General features: G+C 34.2%; 1 non-coding gene across 1 annotated transcript; it reads right to left on the bottom strand.

Moving 5' to 3' along the window:
- Positions 1–8,331: 8,331 nt before the first annotated feature.
- On the bottom strand, positions 8,332–8,405 carry TRNAT-AGU (transfer RNA threonine (anticodon AGU)). Its single transcript has one exon. It is a non-coding gene; the product is annotated as a tRNA-Thr (tRNA).
- Positions 8,406–16,012: the final 7,607 nt, after the last annotated feature.

The raw sequence follows: 16,012 nt of genomic DNA, 5'->3' as shown, positions 1-16,012 counted from the left end.
CATATTCAGAATGTCTATGTATAATATTGGTTCTACTGTACGTATTCCCATTTTGTTCTTACACACCATATCCTGATGTATTCATTGTCCTCAGCACCAGTGTCTCTTGCAACGTACTTATACGCTTCATGCCTACTTTTTGTATTTAACATTTTTGTTTGCTAAATTTCGCATGCAAGACTATCAATCCACTTAACTGCTTCGAAATTCCCTTATAATATATATATATATAAACGCTTTATTTTGGTTTCAAAGTTCACCAAGCAACTCACAAGTTATTAACTATCTAAAACTTAAAGGGCGTACTCTTAATTTATTCTTACTTCATCTTTTGCTTCATTGCTTTCACAATTAGGAAATACCCAATTTTGTTCGACAGGGGTAGAGCCTGCGGCTCAGGTACCAGAGTATGAACCGAAGAGGACTATCGATGGCGGTAGGAAGGGAAAAAAATTAATTTAATACAAAATAAGAACGTTTTAGAAATTATTTAATTTTTTACTTCCTTGTACGAAGTAAAAAGGAAGTATTGTAATCGCGAAAAGTTTCAGGCAGCATATTTCAACGAAAATATCCATTTTGACCGCTATCGAATGCAATTTAACGATGTTTTTGCATGATATCTGTACGTAAGAACAGAATAAAAGACTCGTTCCCTCCAAAAAAGTTATAAAACTGCTTTAAAATTAATTCTGAAGAGAATTTTTCGTGGCGTCTGTGCGAACGTATGTACGTACGTACGTATCTCGCACAACTCAAAAACGAGTAGCCTCAGAACTTTGAAATTTTGTGTATAGGACTGCTATAACATGTAGATGTGCACCTCGTATTTTGGTTGCAATCGGCCGCACCAAACGTATATAAATATATTTATATACATATATCCACTCTGTTACCCGGCTCAGTGATCTCAGTTTCTTTACTCTTATATGTTTGTAAATTGTACATTTTTTGCTTTAAAAATGATTGAATTATATTGTTCTTATCTTCCGGTTAAAGTTTTTATGCCTTTAGTAAATCTGTATGGAATATTTTTAGAATTATCAACAATTTTAAAGTTGTTTAAGAGCCGCTAAGCCTAATAATTTTTTGATGACGCCATTGCTTGTTTACATTTGAAACAGCAGAGTAGTGGATTTGTTGTCAATCTAGAGAAACGTAGCTTCGCAATAACAAAGATAACGCCTTCATTTATTATTATTGCCAATTAAATCATGCTTAATCCTTTCTGGAAATTTTTCAAGGAAATAAGTGTTTACTTCGTAATTTTTAATACAGATATTTTGAGTTTTTATGTATTTTTGCCTTCTCGCGAAGTGAAAACTGAATTAATTGAATGAGAAATACTGAATCGTCTGTGAAAAACTGTTTCCTTTTTGTTTTGTTTGCTTAATTTCTTTTATACATCGTACTAGCTTTATTATAGTATTTGAATAGATCATGTGGCAACGATTAGATAATTCTATTCTTTAAATGATATAAATTTTGTGCATTATGAGTTATAAATATGAACGAAATATAATACTGTTAAGTGAATCTAGCGCCAGAGTGTCGCTATGGTAAACAAATACTAGAGTTAATTTTAAAGAATGTATTTATTCTATTGTGGTTTATGCGCTGTCGGCGAAGTAGATTTAATTCAATCCAATAAGTTTAAATGAAATGCAAGAAAAAATGCGTATAATTTATTATTCCATACAAGGAAGTCATGTGGTGTACACATAAGATTTTTTTAATAATGTTAAAGCATCATAATTTTAGTATTAATTGCAGTTGATTGGGGTACGCTCCATATATATAATTGAAACATAGGAAGACTTTGAGCTTATTGTTATTTATTGTAAAACCCAGATTAACCTCCTTAACGAGCTTTACGTTATGAAAATGTTGCTTAACCAATGATTTACTTTATTAATATGTTACTTAGACTGAATAAATAAGTCAGCAAACCAGTAATTTCCGGTAATTTTAAATAGTCTTTTTTCATTCTCTCACTATTAAAAAATAAATACATATTTCATAATTTAAACAAATGATGACTATATTTGTATCCATAGAAAATGCGTAGGCTGTGAAATCATTCTCCTAGAGATCTTTAACTGCCAGCGGTCTAGAAGAATTATGCAATTTGAAATTTGCCATATGCTAAAAGATTCCTCTGGGAATGAATAAATTATCAAAATTGAAAACATTAAAAGTTCCATTTAATAATAATAATAATAATATTCTACGCATTTTAAGAAAAATTTTGCTTTTCTCTAAGGGTCTAAACCAGTGTTTCCCAACCTTTTTTGTGCTATGCTTCACCTAATCATCTCTAAAATTCTTATCCCCCCCTTGCAAATACATAATTTTTAATTTCCAAAAATTGAAATGTTCGCGGAAAAACTTGAATGATTTTAGGGAGAAATTTCTAAGCATTTAAATGTCCATGTCTGGAGCGAAAATTCTTTATAAAATATTTTTTAAATGCACCGCAATTTAAAAACATTTTACGTGTACATAACTTACATTATTCTTTATTTTTGGGAATAAAAAACGAAAATTCGAAAAATTTCAACATCTCTAAAAAAAAAATGCGAAATTTGAACATCCCTTGTTCCCTTAAACTCTGGATAGTCCATTTTCGAATTGCCCTCCTTAACAATTTAATTGGCCCCCGTAGGACGTGGGCCCCACGTTGGGAAACACTGGTCTAAGCTAATGTTTCTGAAACTTTTCTAATCGCGGAAAACTTTTTAAATTCTAAAATTTTTAAGGACCTGTAGAGTAAATTTGAGTTTTTGGTTATAATGAATGATAACACAGATATATTAGATAAACAAAACAAGCATTTATCCCAGTTTTTATATCATGCTTATAAAAAGAAACGTTTATCAGTTTTTAGTTTAAAAATTGATTCCATAAAGCTTATTCTCTTTGAAGACACATTTTCCTCTGCCTCTGAACGGCAACACGAAAAATCAGTAGAAGCTCAATGGTTTACAAAACACTAAATGGCAACCATCTGAAATTTAGAGCTTACTTTTCGATTTGATTGATGCATCTCGAATGCTGCTGATGATATGTTATATAGATTCTAGATTAGATTAATTTGTTTGGTATTCTAATAAATTCCCTTTTAAATTAGACTGAGTTGATTTAGATAGAAATACAGCTGAACCACACATGTAGAAATTTAAATGCCGCATTTAGACTTATTTTAGAACTTTGTTAGATACGCCGGGCCATTTGTCTAGTGAACAGAACTAATTAAATGAAATCCGGGCCATTTGTCTAGTAAACAGAACTAATTAAATGAAATAAACAATACTAAGAAATATTTAAAATGTAGTTTTCAATGACGTCGATGTGGTTTGAGTCTTCAGGTTTCAGATTCTTTTATTATGCGAGGCACAATGTTAGAAACTCGAATTCCTATATCAGATGCAACATCAAGTCGGTTACTATATTTCGATTTTGTTGCAGTGCAATGTGGGAAACCCGCCACGCTTAAAAAGGTTGTCACAAAAGGAAATAAAATATGAGTAGCTCGTTTTATTAAGTTCGGATTTTTTTTTTTTTTTTTTGATAAACTTGTTCACAATTCTTTTAACTATAGTTCTTTTAATTTTATGTCGAAATCAGTTGTCAAATAACTTCAGTTTCATAACTTTCTCGGAACACAGTTTTGGAAACACTGCTTGTAATCCATAGCGTTTTATTGTTATTCAAGATGACGGAAGAATTTGCCACTTGTAGTTTATTTTACTGTTGCCATAAAAATTTGACCCTTTACTTATATTTTATATATTTATTTACTTTTATCGAAAGAGACGTAAATTACTTCCTTTATGCGATTTAATTAAAATATGAGTTCAAAATGAAAATTGTAATATTTATTCTTTTCTGTTTTAAATATCTTTAAAAAATATTCAAAAAAATTCTGAAAGCTTTCAGATTTTATAATACGCCCAAAGGGGAATTTTTTCATTTACACATATATACACGTTTTAAAACCATTTGGGCCCAAATGTTATACAAAACTCTAAATTTTTCCATATTTTTATGGCATCATATGCTGTTTTTAAATATTTGGGTTAAAAATATTTAAAAACAGCATATGTTTAGAATTTCCAGTCGACAGTCTGGCATAAAAATGTTTTATTCTTCTGTGTAATGTTGCCACTGCTCGCTTTGAAATCGTTGAGTTATTTAATCAAAAATTTGTTAAAGTTTTACAAAATATGAAATAGATTATAAAATAAATTCGAAGTTCAAAATTCGTGCTTCCAGGTGTTCATATTCGGGTGAAGGACCGTGTTATTCAGAATATGATGGGTCTAGGTACCGTTGTATTTTCACAATGCGGGACACATACATACATTCATGCAGATTCTTCATTGTTTAATTTATTTAACTATAAAACAGGACAATAATATTTGGTGGCAACAATCTGGAAAGTTATTCAACGCCTTTAGTGATTTGATGCAAAATGCAGTTTCGAGACTAAAGCCCTTCTGAGCTAATGCCCTTTTGGGCTTAAAGTATTAATTCCTAGAAAATGAGCAAATATAAGACACTCCTGTTTTTCTGAAGCAGTCTGACTACGAGTTATCCGGAAAAAATGTTACCCGAAATTACTCCGAATTCGGATAACCAAAGTTTACTGCATTCACCTACTTTTAAGGTGTCGCAAAATGATTTGAAAAATGGTTCCAGTCGCGTCTGATCATCTGCCGGAAGTACCAGCTGAGTCAATTCGATAGTGAATCAGAGACGCCTCTTCTGAAACAATTAGATTTACGGAAGTATAGAAAAGCACACGAGATGAGTTTCGAAATGTTATGTTTTTTCTTTTTATATACATATATATTTTAAAAACTGAAACACATTTCTTATTATAAATGAAAATGCAAATATTAGCGATTTAGAGCCAAAGGTGTAAATACTTAAACGAGAAGCTTAAATAAATGTTTAAATAAATATTCGTATATCCAATTAGATTTCTATACTATATCCCAATTTCCGAAAGGAGGGAGAATATGAAAAAGTACAGCATATGTGAAGAAATTAAAAACTGGTTGCAGAAATAAGAATCCAGCTAAAATATATTTTGAAAAAAAAAAAAAAAAATCATATAGAAATCTTTATATATATTATAAGGTATTTCTCCCACCTTTTTGCCATGTCTTCGTGGTGTGGTGGTCTGCACCCTGAGAGCGTATTCCAGATGTTCGTGGTTCGATTCTCGGCGAAGGCGTTGCTCCTTTTGCATCACTCCTGTTCCAAAAATATTATAATGCATATCTACAGTGGCGCCCGAACTAAAAGGTTGATGGATGATGATTCTCCACACCCAGGATTTGGTGATAGGGTCCCGTAGAAATCCCAGTCGCCCTTTAAAAAAAGGGGGAGTTTATAAGCTATTTCTCTCGCCTTCTTGGCATTCCTTCGTGGTGTGGTGGTCTGCACGCTAGAAGCGTATTCCAGAGGTCCGTGGTTCGATTCCCGGCGAAGGCGTTGCTAATTTTTCATCTTTCTGCTTCCAAAAAATCCTAATGTCTCTACAATATATATATATATATATATTATTGAAGAGATATAATGTAAATTATCATTCATAAGGAAACATTATGTCATTAATTCCTTTATTTCTGAACACAATTTATTATAGCCATTTTTCGACGCATTTTGTTCACTTCAATTCGAATGAAGTAGATTTTATAAAATTTTTAAGAAAAATTTTTCTTATAACTAATTAACTTTTATTATTCCCATTCATATTGAGCTTAATTTTCTAAATGCATTTAAATTAGAACACTAAATTAAGGTTTCGATAAATATAACAAAAATCAAAAAGCTCTTTTTTTTTTTGTAGAATTAATAGAGCACGACTTTGAAGAGTTATGCTAACTAAAAAAAATTATACATAAGAATTTGGGATTTTAATGCTAAAAACGTGTACTTCAAAGTAAAAATTACGTTACAGATTTTGAGCATAAAAGACATCCATTATGACTAAGAATTCATTATGACATTCCATTATGATATCCATTATGACATGACTATTATGATTCATCCATTATGACATGACTAACAATTTTTTCTTTAATTTTTTAAGGTATATTTTATAGGAATTAAATTTACACAAGAATTTTTAAAAAGGCGTAATGCCATGTTACATCAAAATATGTAAGTAAACAGAGAATTCTCCTCCTAGTTCCAAGCAAAGTTAAGATCGCGTTAAGCAGTTTAAGGCGATTTTAACTTAACTTGCTTGATTTTAGCTTAGCTTGATTTTTAACTTCTCATATTAAGCGAATTCTAGCTTGCTTAACGCACGTTAAGCTTCGCATTACAGCAAAATCGTGAAGGAAGAATTAAAAATAAATGCAAAAACGAAATTATTTGCGCATCGGGGGCTTCTGCTCTGGAGACTTACGCATTATATATTTCTAAGAATATTCTTTTAAAAATTTTCTTGAATATTTTCTTGGAAAAGAGGAAAAAGTTGCTACAGGTGTGCGAGCAGCTTTGGAATTCTTTCGATAGGAAAACATTCATTGTTCGATATTTCAGAAACTGAAATAAAAAGGAGTCACAGCCATGTGACTTGCAACACGATCAGCATCGCTAGGCAGATTAAAAAAAAAAAAAATTACTGAAAAATTTCTGACGTATTCAAGACATCCACGGTTGATTCATTCTCAGAAGCTCCAAGTTCTACTATATAGCAAAAGAAATAATTTATTTTTCCAATAGTTCCTTCAGAATTTTTAATATTACAAGTCACTGACTTTCGAACAGGTTTTTTTTTTTTTTTTTTTTTTTTTTTTTGTAACCCGTCATTCACACTGAGGTCTTATAAATGTGATTAATGTAATGCCCGACAACTGGTTTAGAAGGTGACAAGGCAAAATTAACAAAGTGACATGTTCTAATTATTACCGTCAATGGTTAAATTTTATTTCACTTTCAAAAATTCAGACTGACGTACTTCTTTCCTAGATACATGAAACTTAATATTTGTATTTACATTACAACCTATCCGGTATTATTCCTATAGAATAATTAGGTTATCTTTTTTCTGCATAGAAAGTAAGTATTTCTTGCGATGCAAGACAGGGAATTTTATCTATGTAAACGATGTATCAAGAAGTTCCTGCACTAACTCTGTTGGCACTAAAGTACGTTACTTACCTAAGTTCTTACCTAAGTACATCTTTGCCTTCGAAATAATTACCTTGTGCAGTAAGTCACTAGTGCCACTGTTCGTGCCCCTGCTGCTATGCGGCCTCGAGGTAATTTTAAATCCATAATCTTCTAAGATACATGCTGGATCCAGCCACCGGATATGATTCTGGACGTGAAGCCGGATTATCCCTGGGACATTTATGCAGAACTTAGCCACTGAGCTGCGATGTTCCATCTTCTCAGAGATCAGCAGCGGACGAAGGATAAACTTCGCAACTGCCACGCCTCACGCTTATTTCAGACGATAAAATTTTTTGCTAGGACCCATTCGACACACCAGCAAGTTCAAGTTCACATCGCATGCACAAGTTCTCAAATTCATTCTATATTTCGCGGGTGATCATGGATGGTCGTGGAAGGTCTCCCAAGTCTTCAAGGGCATTTTTCCGTCTTTGAAGCATCCATGCCACTCCAACTATTACGTACGATTCATCATCTTTAGCCTCAACATATTAAGCTTGCCGAAGCTAAGATGTTGAGCTTCGACAAGCTTAAGATGTGCCGAAGCTCAACCTGTGTAGCTTCCTTCTACACTCGTCAGCTGACTCGTCAATCATGTTATATCCAAACGAAGCTTACTTGTTGCTAGTCGCTACTGATTTAGTGTTGCGTTGTTTACATTTGTGTCGATCGTTTGCGATCTAATTTTGAGGAATATGCATGGATGCGTTGCATCAGATTGCTTAAACCATTCCAAAAACAACTTTGGTATGTTACGTTTCTCGTGAAATGAAGAAAATGGGTGATTAATTCTCGTCAGTTCCAATGGAATCCGAGCATAGGAAAGATGCGTTTTGAGACATTAGGATTTTGGAAGCCAGAGAGATGAAAAATTAGCAACCGCCTTCGCCGTGAATCGAACCACGGACCTCCGGAATATCGGCCCAGCATGCTACCGTTACACCACGAAGGCACGCTAGGGAAGTGGGAGAAATACCCTATATACTCCCCTTTTTAAAGGGCGACTAGGGTTTTAGGGGACCTAGTCGCCAAATCCTGGGTGTGGAGAATCATCATCCACAACCCTTTTATTTCGGGCGCCACTGTAGAGTCATTAGAATTTTTTAGAAGCCAGAGAGATGAAAAATTAGCAACCGCCTTCGCCGGGAATCGAACCACGGACCTCTGGAATACTGGCCCAGCGTGCAGAACCACTACACCACGAAGGCACGCTAGGGAAGTGGGAGAAATACCTTATCAGTTCAGCTTCATGTTTTTCCACATACTTTTAAAAACATTAGTGTTTCCTGTTTCAACAACATGTGTATTTTTATTTAACTATCGTTGATTAATAACACCGCCAATGATTTTCAGTCCAAAGGGACTTTGTCCCTGAAGGACTATTGTTTTCGTTTTGCGATTTTGTGTTGAATCATTATAAATGTCCGTTTCACTTTTCAAACTGTTGCCACCTAATGCTAGAGTCCTGCATTATATTTGAAGAAATTAAATAATGAAAAATCTGCATAAATGTATGTTTATTTCTCGCATTGTGATAAAACAACGGTATTCATAGAATCACCGAATTTTCAATGACGTAATCCTCCTACAAATATGGTCAGGTAGAAGACCAAATTTGACGTTTGGAATTTGTTTTACTATCTATTTCATATTTTGTAAAACTTTAGCGAATTTTTGAGTAACAAACTCAACGATTTAAAAGCGAGCAATGGCAACAGTCTACAGGAAAAAAAACCTTTTTATTTCCAGCGCGCGGAACTGTGTATCGGAAATTGTAAAGGTATGCTCATTTTAAAATTATTTTACGACATTGCTATTGAACTGAATTTTATGGTTTAAGTGCAAAGAATTCTGATATTTAATAAATAAAAGCAACACACAAAACGTTAAAAAAAAAGCCACTTTGCACTTAAAATCTGAAACCTTTCAGATTTTTTTTTTTTTTTTTTTTTTTTTTTTTTTTTTTTTTTGTGATGTGTTTTAATGTTTTTTTTTAAATTATTATTATTATCGTGCATGAATATTGTTTACAGAATTATATCTTACATTTGAGTTTAACTCTGTGCGTAGTTTGAACTATAACGTGCGTTTTATAATTAAATTTTAGTACGGGATTCATGATTTAAAATTGCATGCTATTTTTTGAGGCTTTTACCCTGTCGCCAAATCTGTCATGTCTCGCCAGTATAAAAAAACTGTAAACATTGGATACTAGGAAAAAAACCATGCATTACCTGATGTTTTCTTTGAAGTCAAATAAATATGTCATTTACGTTTTAGGCATTTTGAAGATGCTAGCTATTAATGAATCGTTTTGACCATATTATTTTATACATCATGTAATCAAATAGAACTATATAATTTCCAGTTGTTTCATTTTAATTACAATTCCCGTAAATTTATTTTCGACGTATGAAAATTAAATATATATATATAAAATAAAAAAAGCTTTGCAAACTTGGTCACTTATTCCTAATTTAGTTCAGTTTTCGTATAAGAATTAAAATTTATCAAATAATTGCTTTCTTAAAGTATTCTTAATTTAATAACAGATGATTTTGGTTTATTTGATTATGAGAAAGCATTCGAGAGCTATCTGCCCAAAGGGTGGGTTGCGTCCATGGAGAGTTTTCTAAGGGAAAATGGCTCTGTACACGTCACAAATGGGGAAAACCATGAAAATGCTCATGCAATCAGCCATTCGCAGGACTCGAACCTCCGATTCAACTACCAGTGTTTAGCGATTTTACCGCTCTGCCGCTGATTGGCTAATAATAGGTGTAATTGTAATTAAATACTATTTATTTTGATTTTAATGTTCAACTGTTTTTCTTTCACTGTTTCATCATTACAGTAAACGACTGCCGGATGGTGGCTTTCGTAATATCTCATTGATTGACTTAACTCGAAAACATTTATTTGGGGAAAAAGGAGGGACAGAGCTTCACATAAATGTCCGACACATTGGTTCCTGTTCCTGAAACAGCGGGACCGTTTCATCTTCTCAGTACTCCGAAGTCGACTCCGAATTGAAAACATGAGTACTGATACTCTCTCAGGGTTTAATAGTTTCACCTCGGACGCCGAGAAATCTCTGGTACCTTCCATTCTTAGAAATTACTAGAAAGCATATATAATTAAAGTTACATAATATAATGTATGTACAGTTATATGTGGATATATGTACAGTTACACATATATACATATATGTACATATATATATATATATATACTGCATAATATGTACAGTTACACATAGGGGTCAATTACAGGTATTCAGTTACAGTACCAATTATAGATATACAGGGACTGGACCAAAATGTCGGCAAATGGTTACCATGTATGGCAACTTTTGGCGATTTTTCTTCATATTTGAAGACAAACATTAGTCGCCAAAACCACTACCAGCTTGGCGATATCTCGCCAATTTAGCGAGATAGCCATTACCCAGTGTTAAATAGACTTAGTCTTATTTTTCCAGCAAAATTTCGCTTCTTCAGACTTTTCATGCTATATTATACAAAATTCATCCCAATATGCACAAGCATCATCCAAAAATTGACAAATAAAAAAGAAATAATAATATTATTTAAAATGATAATGAATTCTCATCAAGTGGCGTCAACAACGTTTTTAAATAAACCACACACTTCTGTTTGATATGTATATTTCTCGATATTGGTCGTAGAGAGAAAACTGTCGTATTCTTGTGTCGTAGAAAGAAAAAGAGTGTAGAAAGTCCCGTATCGTTATACCCTTACCAAACATTCCACCATACATTTTATTGTAAATAGAGTTTTAAGCTGAACAAGATAAGAGACACTACGCAAATCTTTCGCCATTAGCAATAAGGATAAAAAAGATATAAATCCTTTTTTGTAATAATTTGCTAGATGTACTTAAGAAGATTCGTCATAGATTCTTCAAAATATTTTGATAATATTTTAGCAGTTAATAAAGAAGATAAGGTTTAATCCTAGTATCCGGTGCACACGGGATTTGGCTACTTTTTGCGACTTTAAGTTAAGCAGTTAAAACCGGACATTGCGATGAGTAGTTAACGAGTCATTCAAAGCAAATATATAGTTAAACATAGTATATACTATGTATATAGACACATAGTATATAGTGTATATACTATGTGTATATACATAGTATATAGTGTATATACGTTTTTTGGATCATTTTTGGTGTTGGCGATAATTTTCAAAGTCGCGCCAAGACTGCACCGTATACTAGGATTTTACCGAAGATAATATTAGCATCAGAAATAGGAGAGTAAGAATTAATCATATATAATATAAAAATTACATTGAATTCCAAAGCACCTGTGAAGATTTTAATAATATCCGTTGCCAAAAGTCCTTGCTTTTCTTTTCCTGATTTTAGATATTGTGTTTGACTTTACATTTTCTAGGTTACAAGTACTCATTAACACCAGCTCATGGTCATTAATATCGTTAATAATAATACTAATAATAACACTTTTGATCAACTTTCCTTGAAAAATAATTAAAAGGCTGTATGAAGCCTGAGAGATGCTGGCTGGCCACGTGTGATATGTAGCTTACAATGCAATAGGGTTCCTGTTTCCACCAAGACTGGCCCACACAAAAAAATTCCTCGATATATTTGACACTCCTAGTGGTCTATATATCCGTTCAACCTATTGAAATAAAATTTCAGATTTTGGTATTTGAAGGTATGCACTCAAGCATTTGAAGATTAAAAACAATATAGCCCTCTCGGTTACGGCTACAGTGAAGAAAATTTCAAAATTTTCGAATGGCAACACTCACTTTTTCCTGTGCAGATACACATATGAAGTAAATTGCCGGCGTTGGAAAGAACAGTATTGTGAAAGACCAGTGCAAAGAAAAGTATTGTAAAAGACCAACATCTGCAAAGAAGAGTATTGTAAAAGACCAGTGACAACACAAGAAAGGAGAGGAGGAAAAGAAACTTTTATTGGAACTACAAGTTTTCAACATGCCCATCTTAGCAGATGCTAATGCATTGCATGACGGAGACTCTTGACAACAACGAGGAATGTAATATCGCAGGAGGAAATCTGTGTATCTTCACTTTCTATGGCATCTTTCCGTTCCGACAGATGTGTATTTTTTAGATTTCAGATAACCCCAGAACCAGAAATAGAACAAAGTGAGGTCGGGAGATCGCGTTGGCAACGCAACTGCAAAGTTATAGGAGATGATTTTATCTCCAAACTGCTCTCGCAGCACAAGTCGGACACATGTGGCCGGATGGGTAAGCACCAGTTTGTACCCACGCAATGTCATTAACTACGTTTCACTGCTATAATTCTGGAATTACGTAATTCTGCAACGTTGTTGTATACCGACGACTTGTGATGGCGAACGTTTGCGTACCTACGGAAGTGATCGCTTCGAAGAGTTATGAACAGAGAACGAATATGCTTACGTTGCCCCTCACACAGTCTCTTTAGTTTTGCGTAAAGGCGCTGATGGGACATCATGAAGATTTTCGTCAGCTAATTGTATGAGTTCTTGGAGTTTATGTTTCCAGTTAAGGAGAAATACGCCTCATCCGTCTAATAATATCCGCCGTGATCACCTGGCTATTTTTGCACAACTCAGGCAATAGCAGAATGTAAACAAACTTCAAGCCATCTTCATTGTAGGCTGAGTTAACGGTGATGCTTAATTTGATTCTCACTGGCTAATTGAGAGTAGTTGTCCTAGCAGTGTACAGTATATTCCCGTTAAATAACTACAAGTATATACTGTAAATAATTAAAGTGAAGACTAACTATTCCCCAAACAAAATTTCAGTTTCCAGTTAACACGAAGTTAATGAACACGAACTCTTTATTTTTCTGTCTTTTGGGATTCGTATTAACGAGTGATAACCATACTACAAGTGCATCGTTTTTATGCCGCTTGCGTGGCTATCCCCCTAAAATAGTTTCAAAAAAGAAAAAATACACATATATACTGAATTTAACGAGTTCAGCTAGTGTAAGTTCATGATCCAGTAGTTAGTAATTAATAATAAAAGAGATGAAGAACTGCGTTTATTGCTTTCAAATCGCTTAGTTTGTTAATGAGTAGCAGGCAGATTAAATTCGAAATTAAAATGAAGTACAGAACAACTTCAGTTATCCGAACTCGGAATATCCGAATTGCTCATTATCCGAATTGTTTTCAGAATTCAAGAAAAATATTAAGACAGAAACATAGTGTTGGACAATCAACGATTTCAGACATCAAAAAGGAGCAAACCTACACTTTTAAACTTCGTGTTACTGCTTAAAAAAGAAGATGGTAGTTCTTCAAGAAAATTACTGAAGGCAGCAACAAACAAAAATTTACAAGATGTCGTTTTTTGCAGCAATGTTCTATGGAAATCCAATTTCGGGTCAGATTCCTTGTGAAAAAGCTAAGATCTTGGCTCAGAAGCTTGGCTGATTACCCTTTAAAGCAAGTAACAGGCTTACTTTGACAGAGATGTTCAGCAAGCAATGACTTTCAGCATTTGTAAGTACTCTACAGTACTTACAAATGCTGAAACTGTACAGTACGCTATATAACATGTACGGGAATGTGTTGTCTTTTTATTTTAATTAATTAAAAACGTCTTTTTCTTTTAAAACAGTTTTTTTCTTCGATTTTCAACATACAGTACACACAGTAATAAACAAAAATGTACGTAGACGCTTTCTTCGGAAGAGATCCGGTTATTCGAGTTTTTGATTATCCGAATGGGGTCCGATCCCAATTGACTCGGAAAATTGTAGTTCTACTGCACCTTACTCTCTTACTTTGACCGAGATATTAAGCAAGCAATGACTTTCAGCATTTGTAAGTACTGTACAGTACTTGCCTTTTCATTTCAATTAATTAGAAACCTCATTTTCTTTAAAAATAGTTTTTCTACCGATCTTCAACATACAGTGCATACAGTAATTAACAAAAGAGTACGTAGACGCTTTCTTCCGAAAAAATCCAGTTATCCGAATTTTTGATTATCCGAATGGCGTCCGGTCCAAATTGATTCGGATAATTGGAGTTCTACTGTACCTTACTATTTTCCGAATGGCAACACACTGAAAAGATAAAAATATTTTAATCCAAAGATATTCAAAGGATAAAAATATTTTATTTCGGACAATGGCAGCGCGTTTTTTTTAAATAGCTGAGATTCTTTATTAAATTTGTAACTTAAATATCTTTGAGAAGTGGCAAATGCATTGCTTTTAAATCGCGGATTTTGTTAAGAAAAATTTCATTAAGTTCGTATAAAGCGTAAAATAAATAAAAACAAAATTCACAATTCAAGATTCGGGCTTAGAGGTACGCATATTCATGTAAAGAACTATGCGCTTTCAAAATTCGGTGGCTTTAAACGCCACCTTTTTCCCACAATGCCAGGGACATTCATACATACACACATGCACATTCTTCATTATTAGCCAAAGCGGCATTAGCCTAGAAGGGCTATTAGTCTAGAAACGACATTTTATGTCGAATCACTATAAATGACTGCATCAGTTTTCCATTTGTTCCGACCAAATATTATCGCCCTGTATTATATTTAGAGAAACTAAATAATGAAGAATCTGATTGAATGTATGTATTGTTGCGTTTTTTTCTGACACCAGAAAAACGTTATTTTCTTCTCGGGTTCGTGTTACGTTATTTTCTTCTCGGGTTCGTGCAGATTTGGAGTGAATAACCACGACAGCACTTGATGAAGTATCGAAACACACGTTATTTAACCAATATTAATCAGGACAGCTCCAAAGTCACGTTTTACAGTCGTCGAAGATCTACAATAAACACGCTGGAACAATCAGCGACGCAGCCTTCACATTGTCAGGCAATAACGGTGAAGACAGCTTCACTGCAAAGCACCAGAGTACAGCTCCCGATCGGAACTCCACGTACTCTTGAGACTCCCTACGCTACAACTCGCGATGCACTCGACGACACACAGAGCACAGCTCCCGACTCTTCGGTTCAGTCGTTCCCGGAGCTTAACACACTCTCTCGACGATGCACTAACCGCGATACACTAAGAGACTCTTCGATGCACTCGACGACCCACTCGGCACTCGCTGGCCGGCTGTCAACTCGATCATATCCGCACGGACTAACTAGATGAAACACACTAACTCGCCCTCTCGACGAGGCACTCTGACTAACTGCGGACCAGCTGGGTTTATATAGCTTTCGGCTTGTGTTCGAGAACATTCTGGGCTAAACCGGTAAGAATTCGTTCCAGAAGGTTCTCCATCCGTCCATGGCATCTCCCCAATTTTGTCGCCAAATGTCAACAAATGGGCAATTTCTCGCCAAATGTGACAACCCTGCCTTTCTGGCCATTTTATGGCAACCCTAAAACTGCTGTGCGGGATCTCACCGCACCTGCACATTTCGTAACAGTATGTTTCTCGCATTGTGGAAAAAAAAAAAAAGTACCTGGAAGTATCAAATTTTGAATAACATAGTTCTCCACCGGAACAGGGCACGTGGAAGCCCCAATTTAAATTTGGAATTTGTTTTACTGTCTATGTCATATTTTGTAAAACTAGATTTTTACTAAAAAACTGAACAATTTCAATGCGAGCAGTGGCAACACTGTACGAAATAAAACATTTTTATCTCCAGTACGCGAGATTGTGTATCGGAAATTCTAAAGATAGGTTTCAAAATCATTGAGGTTTTTAAATATTTTCAGCCCAAAGTGGTGTTAGCCTAAATACTCTCGAAATGTGTATGTGTCTGTAAATGCGGGAAAAAAAAAAAAAAATGCTTATTTGGGCTTTACATAA

The sequence above is a fragment of the Stegodyphus dumicola genome, chromosome 11 (assembly GCF_044657685.1).
Source record: "Stegodyphus dumicola isolate Sdum_Otavi_A_Nest chromosome 11, ASM4465768v1".
Classification (NCBI taxonomy): Eukaryota; Metazoa; Arthropoda; class Arachnida; order Araneae; family Eresidae; genus Stegodyphus; species Stegodyphus dumicola.
This window is presented reverse-complemented; position numbering and strand designations above follow the sequence as displayed.